The sequence below is a fragment of the Saccostrea echinata genome, unplaced genomic scaffold (assembly GCF_033153115.1).
Source record: "Saccostrea echinata isolate AGI-Se365-2 ecotype Australia unplaced genomic scaffold, CSIRO_AGI_Sech_v1 ptg000002l, whole genome shotgun sequence".
Classification (NCBI taxonomy): Eukaryota; Metazoa; Mollusca; class Bivalvia; order Ostreida; family Ostreidae; genus Saccostrea; species Saccostrea echinata.
The window spans coordinates 7754753-7777793 of record NW_026889751.1 but is presented as its reverse complement, the minus strand read 5'-3'; the positions used below and the strand labels follow the sequence as shown (position 1 = coordinate 7777793).

The 23041-nt window shown below is 33.3% G+C and overlaps 1 long non-coding RNA gene across 2 annotated transcripts; it reads right to left on the bottom strand.

The window, feature by feature from the left end:
• Nucleotides 1–215: 215 nt before the first annotated feature.
• Nucleotides 216–21338, bottom strand: LOC133199798 (uncharacterized). 2 transcript variants are annotated; one of them, XR_009722849.1, is made up of 5 exons: nt 21281–21338; nt 17706–17801; nt 12750–12854; nt 12441–12538; nt 216–2501 (listed from the first exon to the last, which is right to left on the bottom strand). It is a non-coding gene; the product is annotated as an uncharacterized LOC133199798 (long non-coding RNA). The 2 variants fall into 2 exon arrangements; XR_009722850.1 differs by lacking the exon at nt 216–2501 and adding an exon at nt 5440–5553.
• Between the last annotated feature and the right edge of the window lie 1703 nt (nt 21339–23041).

The following is a 23041-nucleotide window of genomic DNA, read 5'->3' as shown; positions in this document are numbered from 1 at the left end:
ACCTATGCCTATATTTGTTTAAATTCTTTCTGATTTAAGAATACATTTGACCAGTTGAAACCAAGAGTACATGTACTACATAAAATTTCAAGGTTTGTGATTAAGATTCAGTAAAAGTCATGCCCCATCCAGTATAGCAATATGTGGATGCCATGTTCAATATACATATTTGCTATCATTAAACTTGCAGAGACCATGAATCAAAATAATTCAAATGCTTAAAAATCATTTTATTTTTACTGCTAGTCAAAATACAGTCACTCAAGCATATCCTTGATAGTTTAACATTTATTATTAATACCATACCAAAGCACAAGATAGTGCACTTCTTACATAATCCAATGATTCATGCTGTGATTTTACCTATTTAGATGCTTCTTATTTACAGTTCAGTATACATGATATACCAGTACAATGTGACATTAACCTAGAATCAGTTAAATGGATCATTACTATTCTGTTTTTAAGAAGTTTGCAGGGTAAAAAGTATAATAAAATAAAAATGTTGATACATTTATTGATTGCATATGCTAAAAACTTTTATAAAATATCAAACATTGTATCATAACAGCTTTTACAAATTAATTCAATACATTCAAAGGTACAAAAATCAAATTATTTTCATCCACAGTTTTATCATATTTAGTTGAACAACAGCTACATCTATTATATAAAATGTATGGTAGTTGGCACTGATGGTATATATATCCTGAGCAAAGAAAAAACATACCTTATCAAAGAATACAAAGCTCACTTCTACAAATGTTATCTACTAGTAAGGCAAAGTCTCACTCAACAAACACTTTGGTAATGTATATCACCTGGATCCAAAATCTATGCAAGTTGGTCTGGGTTAGATTTAACTGCTCAATAACCCTGAAAATGTATGTTACATCCAGCATCAGAAGCAGGATACATCATCTATGTTTACTGATCACCAAAGAGTATATTGTTACTTTGAATGAACCTTCTTTAAAAAACTGGTCATTAATCCAGAAAATCTAAGTCAAATCAAGGATTGGTACCCTGAAACATTTACATGTACATACATCATCTTTGCAGGTTTGTTCAACATAGAGTTTATAATTACATGAGAATAGGACTGCTCAAAACACTTAATCTTGTGGAGTCCCCCATGTGGCGCAAAGGATAGAGTTTGTAATCTAGAGTCGCAAGTAAGGATTTAATCCTTAAGTCTCAGGTTCAAATCCACTGGGGATGTGGGGACCAGTCCTTCAGATTAGACCATATAAACCGAGGTCCCGCCTAGCAGTTGATGTGGGCACAAAAAAGATCCCTTACTGCTCAAGGCCCTGAGTGCAAAGTATAGGTCAAATTTTGCAGTTCTCCACCAGCAAGTAGTGGCATCTCCATATGGATGAAAAATTCTTGAGAGGGATGTTAAACAACAAACAAACAAAAACAAAAAAACACATGAGGAAAATGTAGATCAGGTCAAGCATCTGAAGTAAATCTGTTAATGTGCTTTAATCCATGCAAGTTTGTCCAGGTAGAGCTTAGGAATGAACCTTGCTCCTTAAATTTTAACTGGGATGACAATGCTAGGTATATAGTAAGAACTCATCTAGACTGTCCAGAAAATCTAAAAAATATTTAGCAATTTCTTACTTGCATGATTTAAAAAAATCTGCAATCTAACATTATTTCAAAAAAAATTTCAACACATTTTCTAATTTTCAACAAATTCAATGCACTATGAGACGATTTAACATTTCTGTACTTAAAGTGCAATATACATGCATTATACTGTATGTTAAATCTTTACAGTTTTCTTCAAGTACTCTAATAGTATATGAAATATGAAGATTACCAACAGTGATCAAGCTTTTAAGTCCATTGAAACAATACATAATTAGAGCAGAGCAAACAGACCTCTAAAAACACCAGGTGCAATGGAGGAGAAAGCATTTCCTGCCATGTGCTCCTTGACATGATTGGGCAAATGGAAAAATCCACAAACAATTCAGTGTAAACAATTTTGATGAAAAACATTAGTCAACATTCAACTTAATGATCGATTGAATTTGCTATAACAATTAATTTACACGTAAGTGTACACACATGTATGCATACTAGATGAATTATTTCACAATATCCAAAATTGGACAATAATAGTTTCTAATCTAGCTAGACAACAGGAAATTTTCATTATTACTTAAATTACATGAAACTATTGAAGTCTACGAGATACAAATTATATCTAAAAATTATACACATTTTAACAAGTGTTTACAGTTTAGTGTATTTATTATACACAAATGATGACTTAGTAATTATGACTTACTATTAAAGTCCACAGATTGACTTCCAGATTTCAGCTCAAAGGCTTGAAGATTTTTAGTGGCTCTTTCATCATTTTTTTTTCACTGAATATTTTCATTTTTATTTTCAAGACGCTGTTTTTGTTGAGGTCTTTTAGCAGTTTGATGCAATCCAAGAACTCCAAGGGCAATTTAAGAACTCCTGAATTTCTTTCTTACCTGGAAAAAATAAAAATTTAAAAGTTTAAAATATATTCAACTTACATGAAGAAAACTGGTAAAACTAGTGATAATGTAATAGACCTTTCAGATGTTCCAAAGCAGCTACATGTAACTAATTAAAAAATATAAAGTTTGAAGTATTTAGAGTCACCTGTATTCTGAACAAGGGATATGTGTATTTGACAGACAGATGAATGAATAGACTGATCACTATAGAGCACCTTAGTCTTTTTTCAATAATCTTTATATTAGTGAAAATCAAATAGGAACTAGAGTGTTTCAAGGAATGTATATGTCACCTGCTAGGTATCGTCATTAAAGAGGTAAATAAATCTAAGAGTGGTCAGCTATTAATTTAATATTAGCATGGAGGTTCAAGCATTTGCCTGCAAGGAAAAAAAAGATCCAAAAGTATTTAAAAGACTGGGATAGAATCTGGCAATCAAAGAAAATATGGTTCCCCAGTCCTCAAATGAATAATTTAATTGAAATTATGAGGAATAACTATTTATCATTTTATTAATACACATGTAGGTGCTTCCAACAATCCTCGGAGGAAATGAATTTCAGACTGTCTTTACTTTAATTGTCACTTTGTCAGTCAACACGATTCATTGTGGAATACTGATCCCAATGTATTTTCATAGTATTTAAATATAAGTTTGTGTGGTAACTGAATTTCATACAGTTTCAAAGTATAGTATCATGAGCTCAAAAACATATATAAATGCTAATTATCAAAACCCTGCCTCTCAAAATTATGGAGATATAAGGTGTGACAGACGGACAGACAGACACCAGGTAAAGTGATCTCTAAGTGTCGTTCTGCTCTGCAGTTGACACAAAAATGAAAGTTAGTCAATTTTTGACCATGTATATCACTTCAGTGATGAAAGGAATGCTGAAGTGGTAAGTCTATCCTAATTATTTGAAAATACGGCAACCCCATTGGTCAGAATATAATACATATGCTGTCCAGCCTTAATTTCATTGGCATAAAGCAGCACAAAATACGATTTTATTGGATGGTGCAACTTGTTTTTCTAGGGGGCGCTGTTGCAACCCTGGAAAAGAAAACAGGACTGGGGATTGCCCCTAGGGGGCACTTACTGACCGGAAGTAAACAAACAACAGAAATAGCAATACACTAGAAATATGTCCATAGGACATGTATGCCCGCCGAGTGTATAGTAATGCAACATGAAATATTGTGTTAGTGTATGAAGTTTGATGAGAATATCTTGAAAAGTTTCTTTAAAATTGAAATTGAAATCTAAAAAAAACGGATATAGATGATAAATTCTCACCAAATTATGTATAGATGCATAGCCTTAGATATCAATATTTTCAATGGTTTTAAAACCATGCAAAATGCAAATTGAAGGAAAGAGAGGTCAAGGTCACAGGAAAGGTCAAAAGTTTTTGAAATAGTTGAATAGGTCTTACTAATTATATATGTATCAGCATATTAAGTTTGATAAAAAATATCTTGAATGATTTCTTTAAAACTGAGCTAGTCACAAGCGTGGCTGCTCTAGAGTCGCGAAGTAAGGAGTTGATCCTTATGTCGCAGGTTTGAATCCCACTGTGGGACATGGAGACCAGTCCTTCGGATGAGACCTTATAAACCAAGGTCCCATGTCACAGTAGGTGCTGGCATGAAAAATACCCCTCACTGCTCAAGGGCCATGAGTGCAGATTATAGGACAGAATTTGCAGCTTTCCACTGGCAAGTGGTGGCGTCTCCATGAGTGTAAAATTCTCGAAAGGGACTGCAGATTACCTGTAATGATTGACCAAAATCCCTACTAGGCTTTAAACTCTTCATTCTTGACCTGTATTTCGTCAAATAAGATTTTTCCAGTTAATTAAGGTAAAATTACTAATTGTTAAAACTGTAATTTTTTTTTTTTTTTTACCTGAGCCAGATTTTTACTTTTCTTAAAAGTGTCTGTATTTGACTGTTGGTTCAACCTATCTCAAGGAAATGATCTGTAATAGTAAATGTTAGAAATCATAATCTGTTCTCTATCTACTATAATCACGAGAAAAGGTGCTGAAAATTAACAGATGGAGATAAAATCAGCAGTCATATTAAAGGCTTTTTTCAATAATCAATTTATTAGTGAAAATCATAAAAGTATTAGGCAAAAAGGAAAAATAAATGTTGTCATTAATTAACCTTGCATATCTCTACAATTTTCTGATAAGAAAATTATACCCGATAGATGCAATATAATCACCCTTTGCCTGCCCCTAAATTAAATTATGAAATTTTGATCGATTTTGATCTAGTAAGCAATTATTTAAAACAAGGTTTTTTTTTAGAGGTGTCTAGGGTTGAAATTCATAGAAAAAAACCTACAAAAAACGTGAAAACCTATTTCTATCATACTGGTTTATATTTATTACAAATGTCCTCATAGTCAGCATAGCCCAGAATGATAGACCGCAGACTCTCACCATGAACATTTTTAGTGTCCTGGTTCGAAACCATTTGTTGGCACATTTTTATTTTTTCAAACTTTTTACCTGTATAAACACTAAAGAACGAGTGCACTTATGGGCCCTGGTAAAATGTGAAAAAATGAAGAATTAAATTAAGCATAATTTTCCATCTCAGATCATTAATTGATATCTAAACCATAAGATTCAACAAATTTTATCTCTGAAATTCATGAATATACAAAGAGCAAAGCCATACAATGTGGTAGGGGTCAGCCGACATTCGTGATTTTCTATAGTAAATCGAGGTCGGTCAATCATTTCAAAGCTTTTGTTTATTGTCAGCCTAACATTGTACAAACTTGTGCAATTGACAAAAAATGCATTATACATTTATAAAACTTGTGTGAAAGTAGGAAATTTGTACATGATTAGGCTTGTACTTAAAATATTAAAAATGTATGAAAAGTTCAATGTTTTTCCTATAACAAGCAAGAGCTATTTACCTGTATGACCTATGTTGAACCCACCCGTGGAATAAATTATTTAAAATACTGGTAGTCACGTGAGTTCTACCCAGGTAAACATTCCTCAAAGATGCTCACTGTAAAACATAACCACGTTTTGTATCATTATATCGAAGTCAAGCCGCATAGAGAAGTTTGTATGTATTTGGTTTTAGGAACACAGGATGGTTAGGAGAGTTTAGTGTCATTAAAATGTCATCATAAATAAAAGTGTCAAACATTTTTAACATTCATGCAAGACAATGGTACTGGTATTGAAAGCCACCTAAATACACTTTTTTTCATTTTAAAATTTAAAGGAACTAATGTTAATACTTATTGTATTATTTCAAATGCAAGCATGCAAATTTCTGAGTTTGTTCACTATGGATACAGGTATCTATACAACTTCATTCTATTTTTTTCTCGGGTAAAATAGTACAAGAAGTATCATTCGGCAAACGCGCCTGTCAATGATCCACCATCAGATTGTTCAAGTGTCTGATTTAAATGTCTCCTCCCCTTGATTTAAATAAACGAAACTCAAAATAGGTTCGGTACGACTTTTCCGGATTTGGGGTATCTAGCATTTAAAAAACTTCATTTGTTTCAAATCCATGCTGATTTAGGTGATGTTTTAATGTGATTTTAATTAGAAATGTCCACTTGTATTTAACTATTACCAAAAGAGACCAATTTGGTAATACATTCTAAAGTAATATGGCACTGAAAAAGGGCCCATTAAGCATTGCTTAAGTGCACTTTGTCCTTTGATTTTTTAATACAGGCTTTTGCATTTTACTTAATATATTTTCTTCCTTAAATGCATGTTTGGTGTTGATATAAAAGACATCTATGGAAATGCAGATCATAAATTCTCTTTAACTAAACGCAATCAACCGGAACTAAACCTCATTGTAAGCACACTTTGTTCGAGGACATGAATCATTCACTTTGTGTTACTCGATACTGCAGGTGTCATGAAAAAAAATCATGCCGAGCAATAATTGCTGTGTTTGCCTTTCAAGAACATAATGACGTGTAATAGTACTGTTGTGCCAGTGGGAGAGATACTGTTCTATGCAGAGTAGATGCAGTTCATTCCTTGGGAAAAATGTGTGCATTGGCGATATGTTATGCTAAAAATGCATGAGGGTTTTCAGATTAGAAAAGAATGTGGTAAGGTCAGTTAAGGTTTTATGTCCCATTGCCATTACTCAGTCAGACATCAAGAATGACCCTCAAACAAAGGATGTATCATTCTGTAAATACTGAGGTAGGATCACATGAACACACAGTTGAGTAGAATGAAATATATTGAGATAACAATCAGAATTCAAGCTCAAAAGCCCATCAAAAAATACAAAATAGGAGCAGAGCAAATACGGACCTCCAAAACATCAGAGGTGGGATCAGGTGCCACGGAGGAGTGAGCATCCCATGCAGACCAGTCACACCCGCTGTGTGCTCCTTGTCACGACTGGGAAACAATAGAAAAATCCATACACAATTCAGTGTGTAAATAATGGCCTTACAATAAGTATGAAAAACGTCAGTCAGCATTTTACTTAATGATAAATTGTATTTGCTGACAAGGTCATTGTATCGACCATAGAACTTACAAAATGATGACTTTAAACAAGACTGCTGATATTCTTGTTTCAGCAATTTGTTTGTCAATAACTTAGGCCAAACAAAAAAATATGTGTGGTTCCGGTTATACTTCCAAAAAAATTAGGGTAGGTAGGTAGGGAATTTTTTTTTTTTTTTTTTTTTTTTTTTAACAAAATGATTTTCTTAATTTTTCTAAATAATACCTATCACTGCTTTGCAAATGGCATTTAGTTGTGGTGTGATAATATACTAGTCAATATTGGTAGGGGACACCTACATGCTAGCTTGCTTTGGATTTAACACTATTAAACACTAGCACTATGTTTTGCAAGGAGGCCGTCATTGCTGAAACTAAAACTTAAAACGGAACCATTGATGGAAATCGAGGAAAATTCCGGAAAAAATATGAAAATTGCCAAAAAAAAGTTTAGGGTCGGGGGTATAAAATAGGGAAGGTCGGGTAACCGGAACCACACACATTTTTTTATTTGGCCTTACCTCCTTTTAAAAAATTGTTCATACATAGAGGATGCTCTTGCGTATCGAATCAACTGAGAGATATAAACCCCGTATGCAGGTGATGAAGGTATATTGCTGAATAAGTAAGGGAAGTTGACGATTGAAAAGTTAAAGTCATCACGTTTATCATAAAGCTTGGTTGTTAGATTACCATTAATGTAGAACTAAAGCAATACATGAGAAACAAGAAACTACACACATGTGACCTAAAGTCAGTGACCGGAACATATATCGGTAAGCTTTTTCTAAAGACTGAAACCAATATTGGTCCTATAGGTCATCTCATATTTTTAACTAGAAGTGTTCCTTTGATACTATATTTTACTTAATTTCTATAGACTTACTATACCCTGAAAAAAAAAAGGAAAACAGGAACTACCTGTTTAAATGACCCCGACCACCGAGTTTAATCTAAAGTTTGTCCCTGCCTACCTGAAAAACAGACTGCCTCGGGCAGTCAGTAATTTCCAACTCTGGTTTTTAGATACTAAATGTTTAATATTTACAATTAAATGCTTATATTTACATTTTTAAATTCATGATAGATTGAGAAAGTCGATAAAATCATTTCTATATTAAGTCTGTATACTGTATAGGGGGAAAATAACTCGCGGTGTTAATATTCGCTATATTCAAGATGTGAATAAATCCGTGAATTCAAGAAACAGTGAATAAGTTTTCAATAACCTACATGTTATATTTGGAAATTTGAGAATAGACTACGATAGGTAAATATACGTGCAGTGCATGGTCATTTCAGTAATTAAGAATCGTACCTGTCATTCAATTATTTTAATTATCACGCTTGACATTAATTTAGATCACCCAGCAGATAATAACCTGTATTTGTAAAAAAAAAAAAACTGTTTTAATAGCCAACGCTACGTTTCATCAATCAAAACACTAGGGTCATGGCTTTTGAATACCCGTACGTAACTATGTTACGACGTGTATTTGTTACCTGCATTATCATGTTTTTATCGACATTTTGGTTTTAAAAAAATCATTTAAATAACTATCAAACTTGCTGATGTATATATAAATCTACCCTGTTGTTCGTGAAGTGAATACATAACACTGATTAATGCTTTCTAGCTATGCTATGGATTAAACGGATATAGACATTGAAGGGAGGTACATGTAACCTTAGTTATATACCGATTCCGCGAATTCAACAAACCGCGATCGTGTCAGAGGAGAGAAAAACATGAAAATTACAACCCCTGAAATTATCCCCTATACAGTACTTCAACCGAGAAATTAGTTGAAACTGGTTCCAGAAAAGAAGCTGAAAATGTTCAATAGTTTACAGACAATACTTGACACATGATGACTGAACAAGAACAGATAGCAATAAGTAATTTAAATGACTCAGGTGAATTATAACCTGTTCAATCTTAGATCCACCTTTTTTCTAATACGAGGGTTGATCAAAAAGTTCATGGAATTTAATTATTTCTAAAATTTTATTGTGATTTGATGAAAGCAAACAATAGGCATATTTATAATATAGAGTCATTATGCAACAATACTGGAAAATTTCACCACGTTCCAATTACCAATAAGGTCACAAGCTTTCTGAACACTGATAGTTGTAAAATCCGGGGGAGACTTCGACGTAACGTCAAGTTAAGTATGTCATGTCATGTTATAGGAGCATCTCACCCTCATGTTCAATTCAACTAAGTAATTCTACAGAATATTCTGCCTTTTTCTCCTTTTTTCTCTCAAGAAAAGCCTGGGTATCCACCAATCGACTTATCTTTATATTACACTCATATTTCAAAAATACTCCCCATCCTTCCATATGATGTTCCAATTTCAGTAGCAAAGTCAAGCACAGTACGTCAGCGGTCAACATCCATCAACGCTTAATTTGTCTACGAGAAAAACAGACCCTCCAAAAGCAGCCACACCTTTAATCAACCTCCATGGAAGTTCTATTGTTCTTAAATTTCTCACACCACTGGAAAATCAATTGCTAAATGCATTTTTCTCCAGCCTGTATCAGTAGTATACCCCTTTAAGTCAAAGTGTTCCTAAGATTTTAACAAAACTTATAACTTGACTGAAATGTGACGTTCTCTAACAATTAAAAGATGAACAAGAAATCATCAACTAATAATCTAAATATCAAGTTAAATCAGTAAAACTCTCACAGACAGGTATATTAGTGGTCAAGCAATCGTAATAATGACAAAATTCTCATTTTATTTGCCACTTGGGGCAGATTTTTACTTATCTCACGTATTAAGAATTAAAATGATAATGAACGAGTAAATGTCTCCCCTGCATTTTAAAACATCCTTTGCTATGGCAACTGCCATAGAGTTACTATCATTAATATTTAAAATATTTTTTATTAAAAAAATTCAACAAGTGTCTATATTCTTATTTGTAATTTTCAACCACTTTCACTAATAAATAAATAAAATAAGAAGAAATTCCATGAACTTTCGGATCAATCCTCGTACATGTCAGTCATTAAATTTATATAATATACAGTATGCATAAGGGAGACCAAATGTATTATTACTGCATTAAGGAGACCAACCACTATCCATATGTAAATCAGTATTCAACCACTTTCACTAATAAAAAAATAAAATATGAAGAAATTCCATGAACTTTTGGATCAACCCTCATACATGTCAGTCATTAAATTTATATAATATACAGTATGCATAAGGGAGACCAAATGTATTATTACTGCATTAAGGAGACCAACCACTATCCATATGTAAATCAGTATTCAACCACTTTCACTAATAAAAAAATAAAATATGAAGAAATTCCATGAACTTTTGGATCAACCCTCATACATGTCAGTCATTAAATTTATATAATATACAGTATGCATAAGGGAGACCAAATGTATTATTACTGCATTAAGGAGACCAACTACTCTCCACATGTAAATCAGTATTCAACCGCTTTCACTAATAAATAAAAAAAAATATGAAGAAATTAGTGATGAGACATCAGTTAATTTTCATAATCAATCATCGGTTGGAATCGGTTACTGCTTCTGATGCGATTTCACCGATTATAATCGGATTTCTTCATAGTTTTGTATACAAAAAGCAGACTATTACAATAATTTCATTTATTTCTTTAACATGAATATATAAAATACATAATATATTATTTTCTTTGTTGTTTTGCTTCTTTTACACTTTCTAGACCTAAAAATATTTACAGTGGACACCCAACATGGCTGCCTAGCGGCAGAAAACGAACTTCAAAAAGTTGTGGGGGGAATTGATCACTCTATATTTAAGGTAAATGTTGACTAAGTTGCATATTTTATATCTCAAATAAAAGATACAATTAATATTTTTTGAATAAAAAGAATCAGCTGATTGATCAAACCAAAGAGCAAACACAGATTTGGCAGAAAAAAAATTCACCCGGGAGTAAATTGAATGGGTCGGTCGGGTTATTACAGGAAACAAAAATAATTTTTTTTAGGCCCTATATATGCATCTTCGGTTCTTACTCACCTCTGCTTCGTGCTAGTTGGCTAGTATCAGATGCAGATGCCATTTTCTTTCATTAAGAAGAAATAAATTTTAAACCAGAAATGGATAATTCCAGAATGTATTGTATTAGAAGTATGTTTCCGATGATCGATTATGAAAAACTATAATCGATCATCGGAATCGGCAGCATTTTTTTGTCGACAATCGATGTTTTCTGATTATCGGTACAACACTAGAAGAAATTCCACGAACTTTTGGATCAACCCTCGTACATGTCAGTCATTAAATTTATATAATATACAGTATGCATAAGGGAGACCAAATGTATTATTACTGCATTAAGGAGACCAACTACTATCCACATGTAAATCAGTATTCAACCACTTTCACTAATAAATAAATAAAATATGAAGAAATTCCATGAACTTTTGGATCAACCCTCGTACATGTCAGTCATTAAATTTATATAATATACAGTATGCATAAGGGAGACCAAATGTATTATTACTGCATTAAGGAGACCAACTACTCTCCACATGTAAATCAGTATTCAAAACTTGAGATTTTAATACCCTAATAATTTACATGTTTAGTTACATGAACTAAATCTATTTACCTTTGTCATAATGCAAGAACTGTTTTACATTCAGCCAACTTAAACATTACACATGCATACAGTGTATGCCATGCATTAGGAAGACCAGATGCATTATTTCAACATTAAAGAAACCAACTACAATGGAACAATTAGACAGTATTCCAAAATGTTCATTCCAATACCATAGTAATTTCCCTTAATTTGTTTGTATCTAGATGACTTAAATCAATTTATCTCAGCCAGAATTGGAACAAAAAAACTAATCATAAAAGTGGCCAAACACATGAACAGACAGATGGACATGATGATTCCTATGCTTATATACACCCAAAGTTGCCAAAGTAGAGCAGATGCAGTGGTTAGAGTCACGGAGAAAGAAGCTTATCCTAACATCGCGAGTTTGAATCCCACTGTGGGACGTGGAGACCTGTTCTTCAAATGAGACAGAGGTATTAACCGAGGTCCCATGTCACAGTAGGTGCTGGCTCGAAAAAGATCCCTCAATGCTCAATAGCCGTAAGTGCTGAGTATAGGACAAAAATTTGCAGCTCTCCACCGACAAGTGGTGGCATCTCCATATGAGTGAAAAATTCTCAAGAGGGACGTTAAACAACAAACACTATACACCCAAAACTTTGTTTGCAGAAGATTTTGTGATACATGCTTTACAAGTATACATATTGTTCATAAGGGAATAAAAATGCTATAATATATCATTAAGGAAAGCAACTGAAATTAAATGTGCACTTCTAATTGAACTAAACAAAATTACCCTTTGTCAGAATGTAGATTTATAAACAGGAAGGCTGTTTTTCTTCATTTTTTTCATGTCACATTCAGACTGTTCTTGAAAAAATTCTGGCATAGACCCTGTAAAAGTAAACAGTGCAGATAATAAAGAGCTTCTAAATAAACTGCATAATATTTAAATGATCCACTTAAAAGGGATAACAAATGCATTTAACTCCATCAAGGAGACCAACTGATATCCATATATATATAAATCAGTACATGTATTTTAATTGTGATATTTTAATATCCTAGTAATTTACATTTAGTTTCATGAAATAAATCTATTTACCTTTGTCCAATGACCAATGAGCACAAGCACTGATTTTTCCTATTTTTTCTTAACGGAATCACCAGGGCCAGTCTGCGGTCCATATGATTCTGGCATATGTACACTCTGTAAATGCATATTTGTACCATGTACAGGCATATGAACAATATTTCTATACTACATACATGCATCATTAAACTTAATCTTTTTTTTCCAAAATTCATTATTCATAGTGTTTTGCTGTTAGCAAAATTCAACAAAAACTATACCATATATATATACTTGCCTATAAGGTGGTCCACCTATAAGTCAGTTGTATTTTTTGAGGTTATTTTGGAGGGATTTGCTATTAACCCGCTTATAAATCGGTACAACTTTTTGCCAGAATCAATTGACAATTTCAAATCAATGCTCTGATGTTTTAACCTGGTTTCAAAATACTAATCTTTTTATGACTCACCTATAAGCTGGACATAAAGTATATACAGTACCTGCATTATACATGCATTAGGAAGACCAAATGCATTATTGCAATATTAAAGAGACCATTGTGGCAAATGAAATCAATGTACTGGTATGAATTGTATTCAAAACTACGGGTGTACTAATTTGTCTGAAGTATATCATGATATAATGTGATACACAAAGACTTTAACAGGATATGTACATATACCCACATGCCTAAATGTAGCAACAGGAATTATCGTTCTACAATAATTTATTGAAATTGCCAATATGAATAAACAAAAGCAAACTTTGTTTCGATTGTATGAACTTTAAGTTTTCTTTTTACACTACGGTCAGATAATCTAACTATCCCCCCTGGTTGGCTACCGGGTCCTTCGTTAGACTGCCTTATCGGACATGATATTTACTGAAGATTTGATTTTTGGTACTGACTTTTATACTCAAAATAATGTCTTTAATTGTTTAATTTCTTGAGTTCAATATCACTTTGATGTGTTCAGTGTTTACTTTGATATGTACTGATGTGTAAAAGCGTGTATTTTCGATAATTTAAATTTCTAGTACAGTAATCGTCCCCAAGCTGCTGTTTCATTATCGTGTCATAGTATCTCTGAGAGTGCATTTTATTAACACCTCCAAATCACCTGGCCTGCGTAATTAAATTTAACTACCAAAAACAACAGCTTGGGACAAATAAGGTGTGATTATCAGCAATGGTCCCATGAAGCCTGTGCTAGACCTAACGGAAATGTTCAACAGACCGTAAAATTAGCATAATGGGATTATTGTGTACTAAGGTGTGAATTCAGCGGAGCGAGAATTTGTTGGACTTCGAGATAACGCATGTGTTTATAGCACTTGGGACCGTAAATCTACTTCGAGATAAGTGAAGTATTCGAGATTTCCGTGTTCGAGATACCAGGGTTTTTTAAAATCATAAATATAATAAAAATGGCCGGGACCGTTGATTCACTTCGAGATATCCGTGGTATTCGACATACCGGTGTTTGAGATACCGAGGTTTACCTGTATATCGATACATATCTAGATTAATGAATATATCGTATCAAAAACAAGAGGCCCATGGGCCACATCGCTCACCTGAGCACATTGGCAAGGCAAAAGAACAAATCAGTTCAGTATTGAAAAGATTAGGGGGGGGGGGGAGGGGGCTTGAATTTTAAACTACCTGATGATGCTTCCATTTCAATATAACAAATGGCTTTGTTGTACTTGAGAAGATTTTTAAAAATTTTTCCCATATATTCCTTTGTAAAAATTTGATCCTCCATTGTGGCTCCTCCCTATCCCAGGGGTCATCATTTGATCAAACTTGAATCTACACTACCTGAGGATGCTTCCATATCAATATGACTAAACATAGCTTTTCTGTTCTTGAGAAGAAATTTTTTCTATATGTTCATATGTAAAACTTTCGATCCCCCTATTGGGCCCCCTCCTACCCTCGGGGGTCATCATTTGAACAAAATTGAATTTACACTACCTGAGGATGCTTCCATATCAAAATGACTAAACATGATTTTCAGTTCTTGAGAAGAAGAAATTTTCCTTAATGTTCCTATGTAAAATTTTCAATCCCCCATTATGGCACATCCCTATCCCCTGGGGTCATCATTTTAACAAACTTGAATCTACACTACCTGAGGATGCTTCCATATCAAAATGACTAATCATGGCTTTGCAGAACTTCATCAGAAGATATCTTCCTATATATTTCTATTTCAGACTTTTATCCTCCATTGTGGCCCCACCCTACCCCAGGGGGTCATGATTTGAACAAACGTGAATCTACACTAGCTGAGGATACTTCCACATAAATATGATCAATCAGGGCTTTGCTCTTCCTGAGAAGAAGATTTTTTAAGATTTTTCCTATATATTTCTATGTAAAACTTTGATCCTCCATTGTGGCCCCGCCCTACCCCCTGGGGGACAGGATTTGAACAAACTTGAATCTGCACTACCTGAGGATGCTTCCATTTAAATATGACCAATTAGGGCTTTGCTGTTATTAAGAAGAAGATTTTTAAAGATTTTTCCTATATGTTTCTATGTAAACCTTTGATCCTCCATTGTGGCCCTGCCCTACCCCCAGGAGTCATGATTTGGACAAACTTGAATCTACACTACCTGAGGATGCTTCCATATAAATATGACCAATTACGGCTTTGCTGTTCTTGAGAAGAAGATTTTTAAAGATTTTTCCTATATATTTCTATGTAAAACTTTGATCCTCCATTGTGGCCCCGCCCTACCCCCAGGGGTCATGATTTGAACAAACTTGAATCTACACTACCTGAGGATGCTTCCATATAAATATGACTCATCATGGCTTTGTGGTTCTTGAGAAGAAGATTTTTAAAGGTTTTTTCCTATATACTTCTATGTAAAACTTTGATCCTCCACTGTGGCCCGCCCTACCCCCGGGGGTCATGATTTGAACAAACTTGAATCTACACTACCTTAGGATGCTATCACATGAGTTTCATCTTCCCTGGCTTTGTGGTTCTTGAGAAGAAGATTTTCAAAAGATACTATTAATTTTTCACTAATTCTTTATTATCTCCCCTTGAAAGAGGGCGTGGCCCTTCATTTGAACTTGAATCCCCTTTATCCAAGGATACTTTGTGGCAAGTTTGGTTGAAATTGGCCCAGTGGTTCTTGAGAAGAAGTCGAAAATGTGAAAAGTTTACAGACGGATAACCAGACAGACAGACAGACGGACTACAGACAAAATGTGATCAGAAAAGCTCACTTGAGCCTTCGGCTCAGGTGAGCTAAAAATGAGTAAAAAACAATTATTATTTTTATAAAATTCATGCATAATGATTTATAAAACTTTTTTGACAGAATTGTTAAAGAATTCAATATATTGCATATCGTATTAAAAATGTCTTTCCTTTTTTTTTGCTCAATACACAGCCCTAGCAAAAATGATATACAACAAGGACTTTGATTGGATTATTAACATTCATTCGACTAATCATAATTATTAACTGTTATTGCACTTTCATTTTCAAAATGTTGTTTGTTCACTCTTTTGCATTGATATTATAATTTATAAAAGAGTATTTTAGGCCATCATTAAAAATATCTTTGTTTCCCCTAACCCGACCCTGAAATTTCAAGTTGGGTAGGTAGGTAGGTAAATTATTTTTTTTCTCAAAACAGTTTTGAAAATACATTCTGAAAAATTGAATAATATCTTCATAAATAGGAAAGAACAAAAGAAACCGAATTTTTAACAGAATATCATACAAATGAAGCAACATGTATGGAAAATTAATTCACAAATATTCAATTATTCATTTGAACTTGTGTATTATCTCAGGCCAGTGTAAATTTATTGAAATCGAATATTTTAAAAAAGGACAAGATTCACAAATACTCAACCATCGGACATCCGAGTATATTTTTCAAACCTACTATCATCTTTGAGTATTTACGCAGACAAAATGTTAAGGCCCTCGCGTGGTACAATGATTCTAGTGTTTCGCTTTGGATTCACGACGTAATTCAGAAGGCTTATTCTAAGTGACTCACAGATCCCTTCGTGGGACGTGGAAACTGGTCAGTCGAATGAGACCGTAAAAAACGTAGATCCAGTGTCGCAATATACATGTAGATGTTGACACGAAAAAGATCCCTTACTGATTCTTAATGATCAATGGCCATAAGTGCCGAGTAAAAGTCTAATTTAGGAGTCCTTAACCAGGCAGGTGTTCAAATGTTGTTGGCCCAACAATTTTAAAGGCATTTTAAAGCAAAGAAACAACCTATTTTCAAGGGCCTAACTAAAGAAAAGTACACTGGACGTCTCAGAAAGCAATTCCATAGGCCAATTTTAAAGATTTCAAAAGTTTACCCCATAAATAAAAGGAATGAAGAAACGACATCTGAATTATATTTATCAAAATGAAATAATTATACAAAGACACATTTAAAACTCCTATGGTCCTATATAGTAAAAATAGGACCACACAGGAACTGTCTATAGCTCGAAACGAATAAAATGCAGTGACATTTTTTCAGATGCATACACAAGGTGGGCCCCTCATCTGCTCATGAGGCATGCTTTGCCATGCTTGCTACGTACGTTAATTTGAGAAGAAACATTTGTAAATACCATTTTAACACTCATTAGTCATGGTATATTTGATTCACGAACTGTTTCAAGAGTGTAGAATTCTAATAAGTTAACGATTTTTAATAAGATTGATACTTCGCCGCTGTTTTTATAACACGAACTTACCCTCTGAGGTCACATGTTGTGAGTGCCAAATGAGAGTAAAACAAAAGCCGGCGTTCTGATAACAACAGATTTTGATGAAATTGTATTTTATAAAGTTGATAAACAATAAAAAAAAATATCTGAATAATCTTATTAAAAAAACTTTTCAGTCGGCACGATTTTAGTGGGTCGGTCGCGTTAGGGGAAACAAAGGTATTTTTTATTTTGGCCTTAGCAGAAAAAAATTATCAATTTACCTTTCTTGGAATAAAGACATGTTGACCCTTGAGCTGAGATTTTCTCTCTTTCCATAGATTTGTTACACTGGGGTCCACATGATTCTAGCAGAGACCCTGTAAAAAAGGACTTAACTATGGAAAAGCATGAAGAATATATGCCTATTATACATATCTTAAATTCTAATGAAAACAATGTTTTTTAATTAAGAACCATATATTTCTAATGATTGACATAATACAAATTCAAAATAAAATATGCATGTCTATATTAAATACACTGTACCTTAAGCAGACCAATTGCATTATTACATGTACATCCTTCAGGAGACCAACTTAAATCAATGTTTGAGAACTACTTGTGAGAACAATAAATTTGTCTACTTTACAGTACTAAATGTACATGTAATCTATAGGATCATGTTACTTTAATTGACCTGCCTTAGTTCAACACAGTAATCTAACAAAGAAATTGAGCCAAAACAACATTTTAAGACTTTTTGAACAGTGCATGTTCCTATCATTTCAAAACCATTACCAGTAAAAATGCTAATAATAGGAAAATGATGACAATTAATTAATATTGTACTTTCAGGTATATTAGATGAAGTAATCTGATTCGTCAAGAAACATTTGTTAAAAAGCTGCACTATTATCCGCTGAATAATGAAGCCACGCCCAGTGTCGCAACAGTCAACATTGCTTGACAACGGGTGATATTCCAAAAAATAGTGACTGCGCAGATTTATGCGCTCAAGGTTCACTATTATTTGTATTTGTATAAAACATTCAGTATAATAAATATTGCATGTAGTTGAGTGTAATATTGAAAATTTTCACCCCTCAAAAACCAAATACGTCAAAAAGGGGATGGGTTTCTTTTCCAACTTCTACATAGTTTCGCCCCTGCAAAAACTGGTATAGACCTTGGAAATGTTTAAACGGGCTAAGAGAAATCAAATGCATCAAGAGTACTTAATTGTTTTTACCCAAGTTACATGCCAAAAAAGATTCAGAGAGACGTCACATAAAGTTAACGTTGATTTGAACTGAAGTTAGGGTGTCAAAAGTCATTCACATCCAAAAGTGACATTGATCATGTGTGGTAGATAATAAACTCCTACGAGCTAAATATGCTGCCATAATCAAGTGAGGATCTTTCCCTAATCCTATATATAAATCCATTTAGTAATACAATATTACATGCACTTAAGCAGCTGTTTATGACATTGTAAAACTATATAAACAAGACCGGTTTATATAATTTATATCAATTTATATAATTAATAATATAATTTATATAATTTTATCAAGATAAGTGTATGGGGTAGAGGGAGCAGACATTGTGAGAATCAATGTTGTCGGACCTCGTGAAACTAAACTAACAGTCTTCCAAATAACCCGGGAGTCCAATGCCAGGGACCTGTTAAATTTGCAGCCGGGCATGTAAAAATTGCCAAATTACATGTCCGAAGAGGGCATATGTGAATCTTCTTTCATTGTACAATCTTTACTTGCCATTTATTCTGTCCTTCCTCCATTATTCGCATATGTAATGTCGATGGATTGCCTGTCTACATTCTCGATACGACCTGTCAAATGATTGTCAATCTAATCATTGAAGTGTTTAGTTTAATTAACCTATTTGTTTTCTCGAAGTTGCTTGCTAAATTACGAGATGTTCATCAATGCCACATACTGTGGCACTACAGTCATGATCCCATTTCTGAAATTCAGTTCAGCTTAACTGGCCAACAAATGACCAGCATGCAACTCAAAAGTTATTTATGAACAAAAACGCTTTAGAAAATGGCAATCACAGGCCATGGTTGGTTTACGATGCTGAAAAAATTAATATAAAACCTTTATACCTAATGGGTTTTTTTTGTTGCACAATACTGGTAAATGTAAGAATTTTGAGTAGGACATGTACAAATTTGAATGGGCTGGGTAAAAATGATAGGTCTACATGCCCTAAGGGCATGTGCTGAAAAAGAATTGTTGTGAAGACTGAACTAAAGCGACAGCGCCGGGTGATCATATAAAGTCCCCTTTATTACATAATAATTTGGCAAATTATCAACACATCAAGCTAAAATTTCCAACATATCTTAACGGTGAGAATTTTTATTTTTTAAGTTGAAACCTCGTGACCTGTGAAAAAAATGAAATTTGTATCCCATCTAAAGTCTTAAAATGTATCAAGGTAATTTTCGATACAAATTTGCGGTTGGGGTTATAAATGAAGGATAAAACCAGAGACCTCGGAATGGAATACTCGGAAGTCTCTGGTTTTATTCCACCCCCAACTGGAAGTTGTATCCCATCTAAAGTCTTAAAATGTATCGAGGTAATTTTCGTGGAATAAATGAGTGCTTTACAATAAAGAGACTCGACCAGAGACGTCTGAAACGATTTATTTGACAAGAAAAAAGTCTCTTGAAGCGAACGATGTCATTTTAAAGTAGGTTAATGATTGATAATGATACATGAACAAAATATGAGCTTGAAGCGGGGGTGCCTGAAATTGAGTTAGATACCTTGTGGTAAAAATAAGTAGGGGTGCACCGTATATGAAACAAGCAGGTCCAGTACAATCTCTTTATTTAGCTATATAGCTTGAAATAGCTATATAGCTTTATTAAGCTATTCAAAATAGCTTGATTTAGCTATTTATATGCAGTTTTTCACAAAATTTTTTCTTGTATAAAATAGACAAAAAGTCGCATGTATTTGACCATTCATATATGTACTATGGGCTATCAAAACATAAACTAAAATCAAAGATAGTTTTATCTTTGCAGCTTTTGAATACTTTTAAGCAAAAGATAAATTTCTATTGTTTGAGTAACTGTCCACTACCTTGTGTGCGTTGAGGCATGGATAAGTATGATTGCTTCTTATTGTACTGAATTATTACCAATCAATTACCTTGTTCACCATAATTGGCCTCCTTTATAATTTCATTGAAGAAGTAACTGCATCAATTGTGTTATATAGCCCCAAAACTCTTAGAACTTTGAGTACAAAGTCTCTCAAAGAGACACAATTTAATGAGTGATTTTTACATGCATCAATTTCAGAAGAGTTCAAGGTTGAATATCATCACTGCACCAAGGTGCGACTTTTTGTACCTGCTGAGAAAATTACACATTTAAGAAAAAAATGTGATAAAATAGCTAAATTAAGCTATTCTGAATAGCTTAATAAAGCTATATAGCTAAATAAAGCTATATAGCTAAATCAAGAGATTGTACTGGACCTGACAAGTGCCTGTGATTGATAGTCTGAAATTTCTCTTCACCTAAATATTAAAAGCTTGCAGTGATCGCTATAAATCTATACAACAGTCAAGTTACATACGGTAAACTAACATAAAAACAAGATTACAACAGTCATCATTACAGAAGGTACATTTTGAAGACTCTAGGTCAGTAGGTGAATGTAAACAGGTAAACACACGTGGGACAGTCACCGCAAATATAAACCACAAAACGACTTATAACATTAAAATGTAAATATTCATCTGCACACAGATTTTTGCATAATAATAATAATATTTAAAAAGTGTAAATTAAAATATAAAATAAACAAACCTCAAACCTTGTAACAAGGCTTGTTTCCCTACAATCTTATTCTGCCATTTCTGGTTCTCTGTCACTGAAATGCAGGGAACCATGCTGCGTTATTAACTCGTACACAGATTTGTTGATACGAATAAACCTATAAATATATGGATACGAAATGAAATATTATCATAAAAAATGAAAAATTTCAAATTGCTTGAAAAATTATCTTTATGTAGTTTATAATAAATGGTTGTAATTGTTTATTAATTTCTATCTATCCATTAAAATTTGATACGTATATCAGCTTAATATGTATCTGTCTGAACAATTATTGTTACATGTATTACACTCCCTGTCACATCTTCATAGTTAAGCCTGTAAGCATGGTAAGTAGGAATCAATTTCAGTTGAAGGGGACCAAAACCAAACATTTTTCAGTTTCATTTGGTGGGGAGGGGGGGGGGTATAAACCTCAAATGATCATTTTATATCTGTCACTGAACTGCTGAAAATAATGAAGGGAACTAGGCTGCGACAATGATTTGTTGACTGAATGAAAATACGAAATAAATTATCATACATAGGAAATAAAATAATTTCATGAAAAAATGAAGAATTTCCAATTGCTTGAAAAAAAAGAAGCTTTTCATGTATGTGATTTACAATAAATGGTTGTACTTTTATATTTTCTATATATCCATTAAAATTTCACAGTATCAGTATTTCACTATTTGTAAACATTAACAATAATATTAAATAAATGTTACACTCACTGTGGCTTTGACTGAGTTACTGTCACATCTTCATAATTAAACGAGAATACTCCCTTCCGTAAATATTGCTATATATATTTGAACTGTTACCAATTAATCTTTCTTTGGTGAAAGAAAACCTCAGGGATGGAGAATAGGCCCGTACGTAATTTAGTTGGAGGGGGGGGGGGGGTGAGCACAACCAAACAACATTTTTCAGTTTCAGGTTGGGGGAGGCTACAAACCAAAAATTTTTTAATAAGCAAAAGAAAAATACATTATCAGAGGTTATTATTGAGGGGGCCCAAAAGCAAAAGAAAAATAGATCATCAGAGGTTATTATTGAGGGGGCACAAGCATAAAGGAGCAATGTTTTCTATAGTATACCTAAATTTCAGCAAAATTACAGGGGGCCTGCCCCCCCCCCCCCCCGTTCCTTCAGCCATGTATTGTATCAAATCTGCTTCACCCTGATTCAGATTTTTTTTTACAGCATATATATTCTATTAGCAGAGGACCACATTATATTAATAAACAATTATTAAATTACAGCTATTTTTTTCTTACAGGGTCTGTTTCATTTATACCATATCATGATGATCATGTCCTGCATGATGTTTACAGAAAGTTTAATTTAAATTTTTAAGCTCGAAATAGCTGCGTCAACTTGCGAGACTATTTTTTCAACGTTCGGCCTAATCTTTAAATATTTAATTTGTTTGTGGACTTGCATAAAAGAATTAAAAAATATAGGGGCCTATCATTTAACTTTATTTCGAATTTCCTTCAGGATTTTATATACCGAACTATAGTCTAACGATTATTTAAAATCATACTTTTTCTCTTGAAAGCTAAATTACTAGGCAAAAAAAAAAAAAAAAAAAAAACCAAAAAACAAACGAATGTTTGTCTTGTGTATTCTTAATTACAACTTATTACTGTATCATTTTAGTTACTTACCCAAATTTCTCAACATCCATGGTGTTCAGAGGTCATTTTCTGAAAACTGAAGGGGCATTCCGATGGCATTCGGAAC